The sequence below is a fragment of the Epinephelus lanceolatus genome, chromosome 11 (assembly GCF_041903045.1).
Source record: "Epinephelus lanceolatus isolate andai-2023 chromosome 11, ASM4190304v1, whole genome shotgun sequence".
Lineage (NCBI taxonomy): Eukaryota > Metazoa > Chordata > Actinopteri > Perciformes > Serranidae > Epinephelus > Epinephelus lanceolatus.
Genome location: NC_135744.1, coordinates 44529499 through 44541849, shown reverse-complemented (window position 1 = coordinate 44541849; position 12351 = coordinate 44529499). Strand labels below are relative to the sequence as shown.

General features: G+C 41.3%; 1 protein-coding gene across 1 annotated transcript in view; it reads left to right on the top strand.

The window, feature by feature from the left end:
- LOC144464776 (uncharacterized) overlaps positions 1–12351 on the top strand; it is a 199224-nt gene that overhangs the window by 26325 nt on the left and 160548 nt on the right. The window lies entirely within an intron of this gene.

Sequence of the window (12351 nt, the reverse complement as noted above, 5' to 3'; positions counted from 1 at the left end):
GGATCACGAGTCTATAACTTAGACATGCGTGCCTGCTGTTGGGCCCTCCACACAGCTATCTACTGGTCAGGCAGCCCCCCAGGCACACTGCCTCCAGCAGCCAAACACAAGCGCTGTCCTTTTTGTCCAGGGCAACACAATATAAGCACAAACAGATTGACCCACAGTTCTGGTCTTATAAGTGCTCTTGGGCTCTTTTGCCACTTTTTGTTCTCTTGTGGTGTTTGTTGATTCAAAGTAGGGGCTTTTTCTTGGTGTGACGATGACATTGTGTGCCATCATTGCAGCCATCAGACCTCACAACAACAACACTTTTGATCAAATGTGTGCAATAATGCATGTGGAATAATATTCCTCTGTTGTCAACAGTCATCAGTCTCTATCCTGTTTGGTTAAATGACGCAGGGCCATGCACACTGCCAACTTCTTGGACTTCCACATCTCTGGCACCAGTGGGCAGCATATGCACATGAATTAGACATCACGTGTTGATTGTTTGACTGTAGACTGTTATTGTGTGTGTGTGTCTTTGTCGCCCTCTCCAGGAGCTGAGGGGTATAAGGTCTGGTGAGTCGGCACCATGGAGGTATTGTACAGAAACCTCCACAGTTATTGGTAACCCTGGTAAAGCTGACTAACAATTTGCTTTCTATGAAACTATGAAAGCATTGAGGGGAAAAATATCCTTTCAGGGAAGCTCATTTGAGAGAGAACAATGCATCATAAATTAAAAAATAGTTTTCCAATACGAAAATTGCACCCCTGCTTTAATACATTATAAAGCTTCTCTTTGCCAATACAACAACCCTTAGCCTCCTCATGTGATTGAGATTTGGGGCCATTGTTCTTTACAGTATCTGTCTTGATAATCTGTGTCTGTTTTTTTATTTTATAATATCCGTCAGTTAACTTGTTGATGATAACTTGAGATTATATTTTTCATTTTCCCTTTTTAACATTAAGAAAAAATACATTTTTTGAACTTTAACATCCACTTTCCAGACACGGGTCAAAAATGACCTGCAATCATTTCCTGTGGGATTTCATACACAGATGTGTGTTTCTTTGCTATATTTGCTGAGAGGTCTTTATTTTAGCATTCAGTGTTGCTTTTATTTATCAAATATCATTTATGTTATTTTCTTATTTTCTGAACAAACAATGATTTTAAATCATTACATCAAGTTTATGCGTGTGGGTCAAAAAGACCCATGGTTACAAAGGTGATTTGTTTCCTTACAAAAACACCCTAAAATAACATTTCTTGTTAACATAATAGTGGTGAAACAATGATGTTAGGCGTCTTAAACCAAACAGTTACACATTACATGTATTTCTATCTGTCAACTGGATAAACTATACAAACATGGATAACTGCTAACACTATTATTGAACTGTAGTAGGCCCTATATCTGTAATACTGTGAAGTTAAGAATATTTCACATGAGAATTGGAAGTAATTGTGCCATTCACATGGGTGCACTGCCACACACAAATGACCACTACATATTTGTATTCCTTACAATACTGTAGTGTGGTGCAGTGATGCAGCAGCTACTTACTACTGCTGTCAATGAGCCGGTCAGATCTCTTATTTTTACTTGGACATCCAGTCTTAAGTATTGTGGTTATGGTTTCATTATCACTCATTTATGTTTATGTTTATGTCCATAAACAAGTTTTTGGCATGTAAATCACAAAATCAAAGATGTGAAAACATTTGATAAACTTTATTTTCACATAAACACAACAATAACCAGCTTCTAACTAAACTAAAAACGTAAACTTATAGCCCTACAAGTAGGCTACAAATGTATATGTAAAAAAACAAAAACTTTTAGAACGTAAAACTTAAGATCATCTTGTCAGGAGGAGGAGGAGGAGGATGACCCCAGCTCGGCAGCCAGCGCGCAGCCAGACCAGACAGGCCCGGGTGCAGCCATGGGACCAGCCCTTCCTGCACCTTCAGGCGGGGGGGAAGGTTCAGGATGCTGGAGAGGGAGCTGGGCTCTCTAACCTCCCGGGTTAAAATAAAATAAATTGAATAATTTACAATTTGTTGACAGCGTTTCTCTCGTGTGCGCGCGCTCTCTTTCTCTCTCGCAGTCTCACTCTGTTTCTTTTCTTCTTACTTTTCTAAGATGACAGATGCTGAATATATACTCCCTATCTGATGCTGTGGCTGTTTGTGGCTGGCTGAGAGGGATGTGAACTCAGCTGTGTTAATCAAATCAGGTTGGGTTTCCATTACGCCTGCCAAACGTGGCAAATGGTGCTAATCCCCTTTCAGAATCAGAATCAGAATCAGAAATACTTTATTGATCCCCGAGGGGAAATTATTTATGTTTGATCTGACATCAGATGTGACGGGACAGTCGATATAGAGATACATTTATCGTCTCCTCAGGTGTAAAACGCTCACTCTTTCCAGTTGGTAGGTCCACCATCTAACTAGCTCTCCGCCGTGCGCTCCAATCGCGCCTCATTTAAAGGGAATGAGAGGTGACACTCTGATTGGCTTATTGAATAATACGCCCAAAACACACCCATGACTAATTCACAGAGTAAATCCAACCCTTTTAGACTCTCCACCATGGTGCACAGTCTGAAAATGCGCTGTCTAACTAGCAAGTGACTGGGACACGCCCATGCGCTGCACGCCTGGCGCTTTGCGTTTTAGACCATCTAAATAGGGCCCATAGAGTAAATAGTATTGGTCTGAGCATAGAACCTTGCGGAACTCCAAAACAAACTTTGGTACGTAAGGATGATTCATTATGAACGTCAACAAACTGAAAACGATCAGATAAATAAGATTTAAACCAGCTTAGTGCAGAACCTTTTAGGCCAATTAAGTGATCCAGTCTCTGCAGTAGAATTTGATGGTCAATTGTGTCAAACGCCGCACTAAGATCTAATAAAACAAGAACAGAGACAAGTCCTTTGTCTGAAGCAATCAGAAGGTCATTTGTAATTTTAACTAGTGCTGTCTCAGTGCTATGATGCACTCTAAATCCTGACTGAAATTCCTCAAATAAATTATTATCCTGGAGAAAATCACACAGCTGGTCTGCGACTACTTTCTCAAGGATCTTTGACATAAAGGGAAGATTAGATATTGGTCTATAGTTGGCTAACACCTCTGGATCCAGGGTGGGCTTTTTTAGTAGAGGTTTAATTACAGCTACCTTAAAAGACTGTGGTACATAGCCTGTTAATAAGGATATATTGATTGATATATCTAATATATGAGTGTTAACTAAAGGAAAGACCTCCTTAAGTAGCCTAGTTGGGATGGGGTCTAAGAGACACGTTGATGATTTAGATGAAGAAATCACTGCGGTCAATTCTTGAAGAGAAATTGGGGAGAAGCAATCTAAATATATATTAGGTCTTACAGCTGTGTTTGAGGTTAGATAGGTACTATCTGAGGACAGGAGGTCATGAATTTTGCCTCTAATAGTTAGAATTTTGTCATTAAAAAAGCTCATAAAATCATTACTGCTAAGGGCTAAAGGAATACAAGGCTCAATAGAGCTTTGACTCTCAGTCAGCCTGGCTACAGTGCTGAAAAGAAACCTGGGGTTGTTCTTGTTTTCTTCTATTAATTAACTCAATTAGTTATTCTGTGTAAATACATACATGTGTATACATATATATGTATATACATATATATATATATATATATATATATGTATACTATATATACACTATATATACATATATATGTGTGTATATATAGTGAAGCTGCAACAAACATTAGAATGGTGAGTTTTCTGACTTAATGAACATTGGTAAACAAAGGCCTACCTGATCAACACTAGCCATACATGATCAAACTGTTATTTGTCTGGTATGTCAATCACGCACCAAAACTTCATGCCTTCTGCATGTATGTTTTATTTAAACATTTGCTGATCTCAGCAGGATGAAGAATCTCAGCACAGAAACTTTAAATGTATTCTGACAAAAAAGGCAAAGAACCTATGTGCAAAAATTAATAATAAAATAAAATTGAAATGATTCACACACGTGCCTTCATGTAAATGATTATAAACATAACAATGTGTATGAAAACGGAAGTATAAACACTTAAACAACAGATTCACATAAAATGAAGTAAAGCCTACATAGCATGAAATGTGAAATGAAATTTCAGTTAACTGTTGCTGCTCACTGAACTGGGACATGGAACATGTAATTAAAAAAAAATAGACAGTTAATGAAATGAAACAAAAACCCCAACATTTATGCTTGTAGATGCTAGATTTCAATGCTTTTCCGACTTCAAAATTCTGACTTACGAGTACAACTGAACGCACCGTTAGTCGTAGCACAAACAAGGAGCTATCAATGGATCAGCTGTGCAGTGTTATTAACCAAGAATTATGTGGTAAATTGAACACCTTGCTTTCCCAACTCAGCAAGGATCTGCTCCAGCCTTTCGCCTTCTTGAATCGGTGTAATGTGGATTGATCACTGACAAGGCTACTGATGCTGCCATTTCAACATTGTGCTGCAATGTAAGTTAGCCTAACTAACGGAACACCGATCTTCTTTTTTACCTATGTGTGGGAGGGACAGTGGGGGTGATGGATCGGGGTCACTATAAATCTGAGGGGGTCATGTCCCCCCCGTCCCCAGAGCCATCTGCATGCATGACTGTATGACAACAACACCCCAGCATTTTTAATATTTCCTCTAGGGATGTTACCACACAGAGTAAAAGGGGGAAATGATGGTGTGAAACAGCAGAGGCACTTTGTCAACCTGCTGAGTTAACGTTACTGTCATTAGCATCAAGCTAGCAAACAATGGTACATCCTCACGGTCGGACATAAAGTAATAACATTAACAAATAGCGGCGGGACTTTTACTCACCACAACTGCAGAGGCTCCCAGCTTCATTTGAAACAAACTACATTATAGACGGTCCGTTATTTATTAATCCCTCTGTGTGTTTATATATTTACTTTTTATCCGCTCCGTTGTCTTTGTAAAGTTAACATATCGCACCGTCATTTCAAGCCCCTTATAACCTCGGCTGAGAGAATCTGTTCATTTTCTAAACAGGCTTTTATTGTGAAACATTTGTAGGAACTTGTTGTGAAAGACACAGTAGCTTGAATGTTTACATACAGTGCTCCAAATGTAGCTCCTGCCATCTGCTGACGCTTTTAGGTGACTACAACAACATGTCGGCTGGCACATGAACACACACAGTGACTCAAATAATAGTGAAAGTAATAAAAACAGGACAAGAATAACCCGATGACATCACACACGCCATGAAAGACGACCAGCGGGATAATTGGTGAGTACCATCTTGTAGTGTGTCATGTCTGTCGGCCAAGTCACGGCACGATTTTATGACTCCACAATCTTGTAATGTGACATAGTGACTTTCAGAACGGGCAGAAAAGTCGTGTAGTGTGTACCAGGCATTATGCAAGTCCACCTGAGTCTGACCTGTCTGTCAGCGAGTCCTCCTCCACCTTTTTTTAGACTCCACCGTAGACAACGGCAGCATTTCTCCAACCACGTAGCGAGCCACAAGCTCCGTGGCTTCTTTCAGACTGTTAGGTTTAACGTTATCTCCGTTATTAGAACCAAACGACAGCCGTTGCTGTTTCGGAGCTGAAGGACCAGCGTTCTAAAAGTAACGGAAGTAACTGAAGTCTTGTTTGAAAATGTACTCAAGTATTTGATTACTCAAACAGCAAACTAACATGTTAGGTTACTTGTTACTGCAAAAAGTAATCAAAGTACTCTAACATTACTTTGTAACACGTTATACCAAACTCTGGCTGCCACTCACTTGTTTTTCTTTTACTAGTGATGCCACCACTGTGACCACCAAATAATATAATTTTCCTGGCCTCCACCTCCCCCACAAGCACCTCTTTTTCGTTCTCCGTGAAATTCCTTTCCTTGTCTTCTCTACCATGATTGAGCATCAAATGCATTGATCAGCAGGCTTATTTATATGCAAAACTATTCATGAGATACTTTGCACTGACCATTCATGGTAGAATGTGGGTGTGTAGAGGGCAGGATATGAGGTGAATCCACCTGCACACAGAAGAGGTTTTAATTTTTATGAGGTTGTTATGCACAACTCCTCTTTGTTTAATTTTAGGTTTAGATAATTTAGGTGGTCGGGGGACAGACACCGTTTGCATAAAACTATGGGTGGGTAACTGCACTAGAAGCGCTGAGAAGCGTGTAGGACTGTGACTCTGAGTCCTGATCTCAACTCTGGGTTGTCAGGGTTTTGAATTACTAATAAACTTTGCCAGGTTCCTAGAGATGAGAGCAGCTCCATCCAAAGTGGGGTGAATGCCGTCTCTCCTAATAAGACCAGGTTTTCCCCAGAAAGTTTGCCAATGATTAACAAAACCCACATCGTTTGCTGGACACCACCTGGACAGCCAGCGATTAAATGATGACATGCAGCTAAACATGTCATCACTGGTCAGATTTGGGAGGGGTCCAGAGAAAACTACGGAGTCCGACATAGTTTTAGCATACTCACACACCGAGGCAACAATAATTTTAGTGACCTCCGATTGGCGTAACCGGGTGTCACTTCTAGAGAAGGAAATGACTTTTCGGAGTCCCACAGTGCAACTGTAACCGTCTTTTTTCTTACAGTCTGTGTGTGTGTGAGTGTGTGTGTGTGTGTGTGTGTGTGTGTGTGTGTGTGTGTGTGTGTGACTTCCCATAAACGGCTCCAGTTCACAGGAAAACAAGAGTGGCACTGATGATGTATCAGGTCCGACTTCCTGTGTAACGTTTGAGTTTTTAATAACTTTGTGAAGGAGGAGGCTTTGGAGGCTTCAAATAAGCCCTCTGGGGTTTGTTGCCTCTCCCTGCACTGTATCTTATTTTTTAATTATTGTTTTGTGTTTTAATTCTGCAAAAAGATAAACTAAACATGACAAAAATGAACAAAGTAATAGCACTTCAGTTTTTATGTTTCTGTCAGCTTTAACTTTTACTCCACTACGTTTCCCACAAGCATCTTTGTTCCTAACCACAGAACAGATACAAGATACAACATGCAGTGTTTCCCACTGCGTATGGAAGCGACACGTAGAGAAGCCAGCGGGGTTGTTTACCGTTTGCCGAGCTGAGAGGCTGCATGTAGGCTGCATGAAATGTTAAAGCATTTTCCAGTTAAGTTATTACATATATTTGAGTTATCTACAAGTTTACTGTACTGTTTGTCATCTTCTCGCTTTCAAATGTCCGCCACGGACATTTACACAATGTCACAGATAAACATGGGTAAATGCATGAAAAAAAATTATCACATATCACCTGTGATAATGGTTATTCATTTAAAAACACATTGTGCTCGTTTAGCACACTATTTCATGTAGTTTTTATCTGCTGGAGGGTCGCGTAGGGGAGCGTAGCACGACAAAAATAGAAGAGCCGCGTAAAATAGAGTTGTCGCGCGACAGACGGTGGTTGTCGTGCCGCTCCCGTTGCCGGTGGAGCTGCTGTAACTGATTAACGGGGGCGAGCTGCTATGGGACTCGCGCTGTAGTTAACACTACTAATGGCGTGAGTTAATGTCTCCGCACATGTTGAGCTTCAAGCTATGTTAATACAGACACAGGCTAATATAACATGATGAGTTAGAGTTGTTCGGACCACTTTTGGACTTGTTTGCCCACATATTTGTACCGAGAGGTCTTTGTATCCATTCTACTATGTCTGCTTCTTCTTCTTCTTCTTCTGGCGGACCAGGTGCTTCAAGTGCATCTTTATGATGCATACCGCCACCTATTGCACCGGAATTGTAACGACAAGCTACATTCACAGACAGTGAGTCCCATTAGAATGTGTTTATGAGCGAGGTCGAACAGGTAGCGCCAAAAGCAGAAAAATCTATATATGGCGGAGATAATTTATTCGTGGCGCACCGCCACAGATAAATGAATGCATGGGAAACACTGACATGCCAGACTGGGACTTTCTCATGCTGAGTTTAATCAGCACACACATACACACCTGTTCTTTGTCACTGATAAAGATCAGATTGACTTTATTAAGGCCACACCAGGGAAATTCACACGTTCCAGCAGCTCAAGATACAAAACCAAATAATACTAATGCTCCCAACACCAAGGTGTCGGAATTCACGGAACACCGTTTCCCTGCTGTTCCTCCTTTGGAAGTTGACCTGATGATGATTTTTTCAGGTCGCCCATTAAACACATATACCTGCTGAACATCAGCATATCAGCATTGTCATTGTGAGCATGTTAGCATGTTAGCTCAAAGTGCTACTGTGCTTCAATAAGCTGCAGATTGGTGTTGTGTCGATGAAGGTGTAAGGTTGACAAAATGCTTACATGAGTACGAGCATTTTGTCTGAGACTTTCTGTGGTGTTGCGTTGTCTTCTCTTTTGATGGATCTAAGCAGTGTCGGGGAAACTACGTTTAAATGGTAGTTTACCACACTGGCTTCTTCACTATGAGAAGTAGTTAAATTATCTCAACTGCCTCCAACAAGTGTTTAGCTTGTCAGAGTACAAGTATTTTAAAGAAAGTAGTTTAACTACATACAAACTACACAGGAAATGCTTTCAGTCTGAGTCTGGGATCTCATATTGTCACACAGAAGCCCTTTTTAAACAGGAGTTGTGCAAATTTGCAGGAAAGCCCAATCAGTGTTTTTTCAGCATTGGCAGTATAAAAACAAAATCGGGGAGTGCAGCAAAATGCCGCCTACCTACTTTTGTTTATACAGAATGTGCCTTTTTCGGGGCAATGGGGGGCGTGAGCAAGTAACAAAACGTGTAGCTCAGCGTGTGACGTAAACAGTGACTGGTCAGTCCTTCGGCAATTCTCTCGTAAGTCGGCCCGTTCTTCACCGTCCCTGTCATCTGACGGTTAATGGCCTCTTCATTTGCGAGGACAAGGAGGGCGCGCAATTCAATTCAATTTTATTTATAAAGCCCAATATCACAAATCACAATTTGCCTCACAGGGCTTTACAGCATACGACATCCCTCTGTCCTTATGACCCTCACAGCTGATCAGGAAAAACTCCCCAAAAAACCCTTTAACGGGGAAAAAACGGTAGAAACCTCAGGAAGAGCAACTGAGGAGGGATCCCTCTTCCAGGACGGACAGACGTGCAATAGATGTCGTACAGAACAGATCAACATAATAAATTAACAGTAATCCATATGACACAATGAGACAGGGAGAGAGAGAGAGAGAGACAGAGAGAGAGAGAGACAGAGAGAGAGAGAGAGAGAGAGATGCAGGTAATGACAGTAGCTTACAACAACATTAATGAAAGTAATAATATTATAGTTATAGTTCTGGCTACTGTGGTACAATATGTTGAAAGTATATATTAATATCTGACAGTATACATGTGTGACAATAGTCATATGTGTATAATAACAGTAGAAGTATGACTAATGACTAATGATGGCAGCAGCAGCAGGAGGCATCTGGCAGGACCACGGCAGCAGCACAACCACACACGTCACGCTGTCCAGGCACCGCTGTGATATGAGTTAATCTGAGAGACAGTGGAGCACAAAGGCTCCGGAGAAGAAGCCGAGTTAGTGACATCCAGAATGGCCGAGTTAGCAAGATGCAGTAATAGGATGAGAGTGAGAGAGAGAGAGAGAGAGAGAGAGAGAGAGAGAGAGAGAGAGAGAAGGTGCCCGGTGTATTATAGGGGGATCCTCCGGCAGACTAGGCCTAAGTCAGCCTAACTAGGGGCTGGTACAGGGCAAGCCTGAGCCAGCCCTAACTATAAGCTTTATCAAAGAGGAAAGTCTTAAGTCTAATAATAATAATAATAATAGATTTTATTTATAACGCACTTTACATTTGAATACAAATCTCAAAGTGCACAGTACAAAGGCAAATAAAAGTAACAATGACAGTAAAATCGAGCAACAGAACAAAACAATAAAAACAGTCAGCAGATAAAATCAGATAAGATTAGTCAGGATAGGCTTTCTGAAAAAGGAAGGTTTTGAGTCCTTTTTTAAAAGCATCCACCAACTGTGGAGCCCTGAGGTGGTTGGGGAGGGCGTTCCACAGACGGGGAGCAGCAGCCTCGAAGGCCCTGTCGCCCATGGTCTTGAGCCGAGTCCTGGGCGGGCGCAGACGGTGCAGTTGGCCTGACCGGGTTCTGGCTGAGGTAAGTGGGTTGAGGAGTTCTGTGAGGTAGGTGGGGGTGCAGACAGTGATGGGTGTGAAGGAGGATTTTGAATTCGATGCGGAGGTGAACGGGGAGCCAGTGCAGAGTGTGAAGGATGGGGGTGAGGGGGGGAGGTCTAGTCTTAAATGTGGAGACGGTGTCTGCCTCCCGGACCGTAACAGGAAGATGATTCCACAGGAGAGGAGCCTGATAGCTGAAGGCTCTGGCTCCTGATCTACTTTTGGAGACTTTAGGGACCACGAGTAACCCTGCGTTCTCAGAGCGCAGTGTTCTGGTGGGATAATATGGCACTATGAGCTCTCTAAGATATGATGGAGCTTGACCATTTAGAGCTTTATAAGTTAACAGTAGGATTTTAAATTCAATTCTGGATTTTACAGGGAGCCAGTGCAGAGAAGCTAAAACAGGAGAAATATGATCTTGTTTCTTAGTTCCTGTTAGTACACGTGCTGCTGCATTCTGAATTAGCTGGAGAGTTTTTAAGGACTTACTAGAGCTACCTGATAATAGAGAGTTACAGTAATCCAGCCTTGAGGTAACAAAAGCATGGACCAATTTTTCTGCATCTTTTCGGGTCACGATAGGCCTAATTTTAAATCCCTTGCTCCGAAGGGCTAGTTTCATATCCACTACCCCTACACGCAAAAAGGAATTGGGGACCCCTCGCGGGAACGCGCAAATGTAGGGGTAGGGCTAAGGGGGGGTATTTGGACGGGTCCAAAGTTTTACATATGTGGAATTGGCCCTAATTTTTCTAACATAATAGAGTCCGTTTATAATGACACATCTAGCTCAGTAGCACTCCCTCAGGGCACCGCCCCTCATTTCACCATGAGGTGTTAAACAAGGATGCAACTTCTTCCCATTCTTCTTTATTTTGGCAGCAGAAATGCAAGCAATTCATATTAAAAAATCTAATGTTGCCAAACTGAATGTTTTTGATAAACAGATAGTTATAAGCCAACTGGCTTCATAAAAAAAATAGAACAAATCCCCAAAGTCTTTGAATTAATTGATGTGTTTTCTAAAGCATCAGGTTGAACACTTAATCACAATAAATAAAATATCTTGGAATTCATAACCAAAGATGCAAAAACCAGTGAAACCTTAAATTTACAAGACAAAATTTGAATGTAAATCTAAGCTCAAGATGTGGTTCCAAAGGGACCTGACAGTCTTTGGTAAATGGACCTGCATTTGTATAGCACCTTTCTAGTCATCCAACCACTCAAAGTGCTTTTTACACTATGAGTCACATTCACCCATTCACACACATTCATACACTGGTGGCAAAGGCTACCATACAACGTGCCAGGTGGTTTTTAACACAGTAACACACTGATGGAATTTGGGGTTCAGTATCTTGCGCAAGGTCACTTCAGCAGGCAGACTGGAGGAGCCGGGGATCGAACTGCTGATCTTTCAATTGGTGGATGAGCCGCTCCACCTCTGAGCCACAGCCGCCCCAGCCAGGACTGGCTATCTTTGGAAGAACATACTTAAGACAAAACTCTATACCAAGCATTTCTTTGAACAAACCTCTGGGGAGACAACACCAAATACAGTTTTTGTTCAGCAGGAAAGATTTTAGCCACTTTAATTTTAACACAGCATTTAAATATGATTTTCAGGTTGAAACACTTCCAACCAAACAGATGTTGTTATGTTGGAAACTCATGTACACACACGATTTTACTCCTCATCAAACCCCAATCTGGAACAACAGATATGTACAATGGCTACTTACAGCACTGGATGGATGAAAGTATCTGGTCAGTGACCCGTCTAATCAATGACCAGGGATGTTGGCGATCTTATGAGAACTTTAGCTCGAAACACAACACAACTTGAACACGTGATCAATTTGATGAACTTATCAGAGCGATCCCTGAGTCAGTCAGAATGTTAGCCCAAAACATAGAAACACACTCAGGTGTGATAAATCCACCTGCACTCCATTTTAATGGTCTTGATTTTCCGGCTGAGGAAAATTCAAATAAAGTCATACGTAATCACCTGAAGAATAGAAACTCCATTATCCAGCTCTCTTCTTAAATCAGACATTATCAAATATATAATATGTCTTAACTTATATATTTAAGCCCCGAGACAAATGAAGTTTATTCCATAATTATGAATAATGTCTA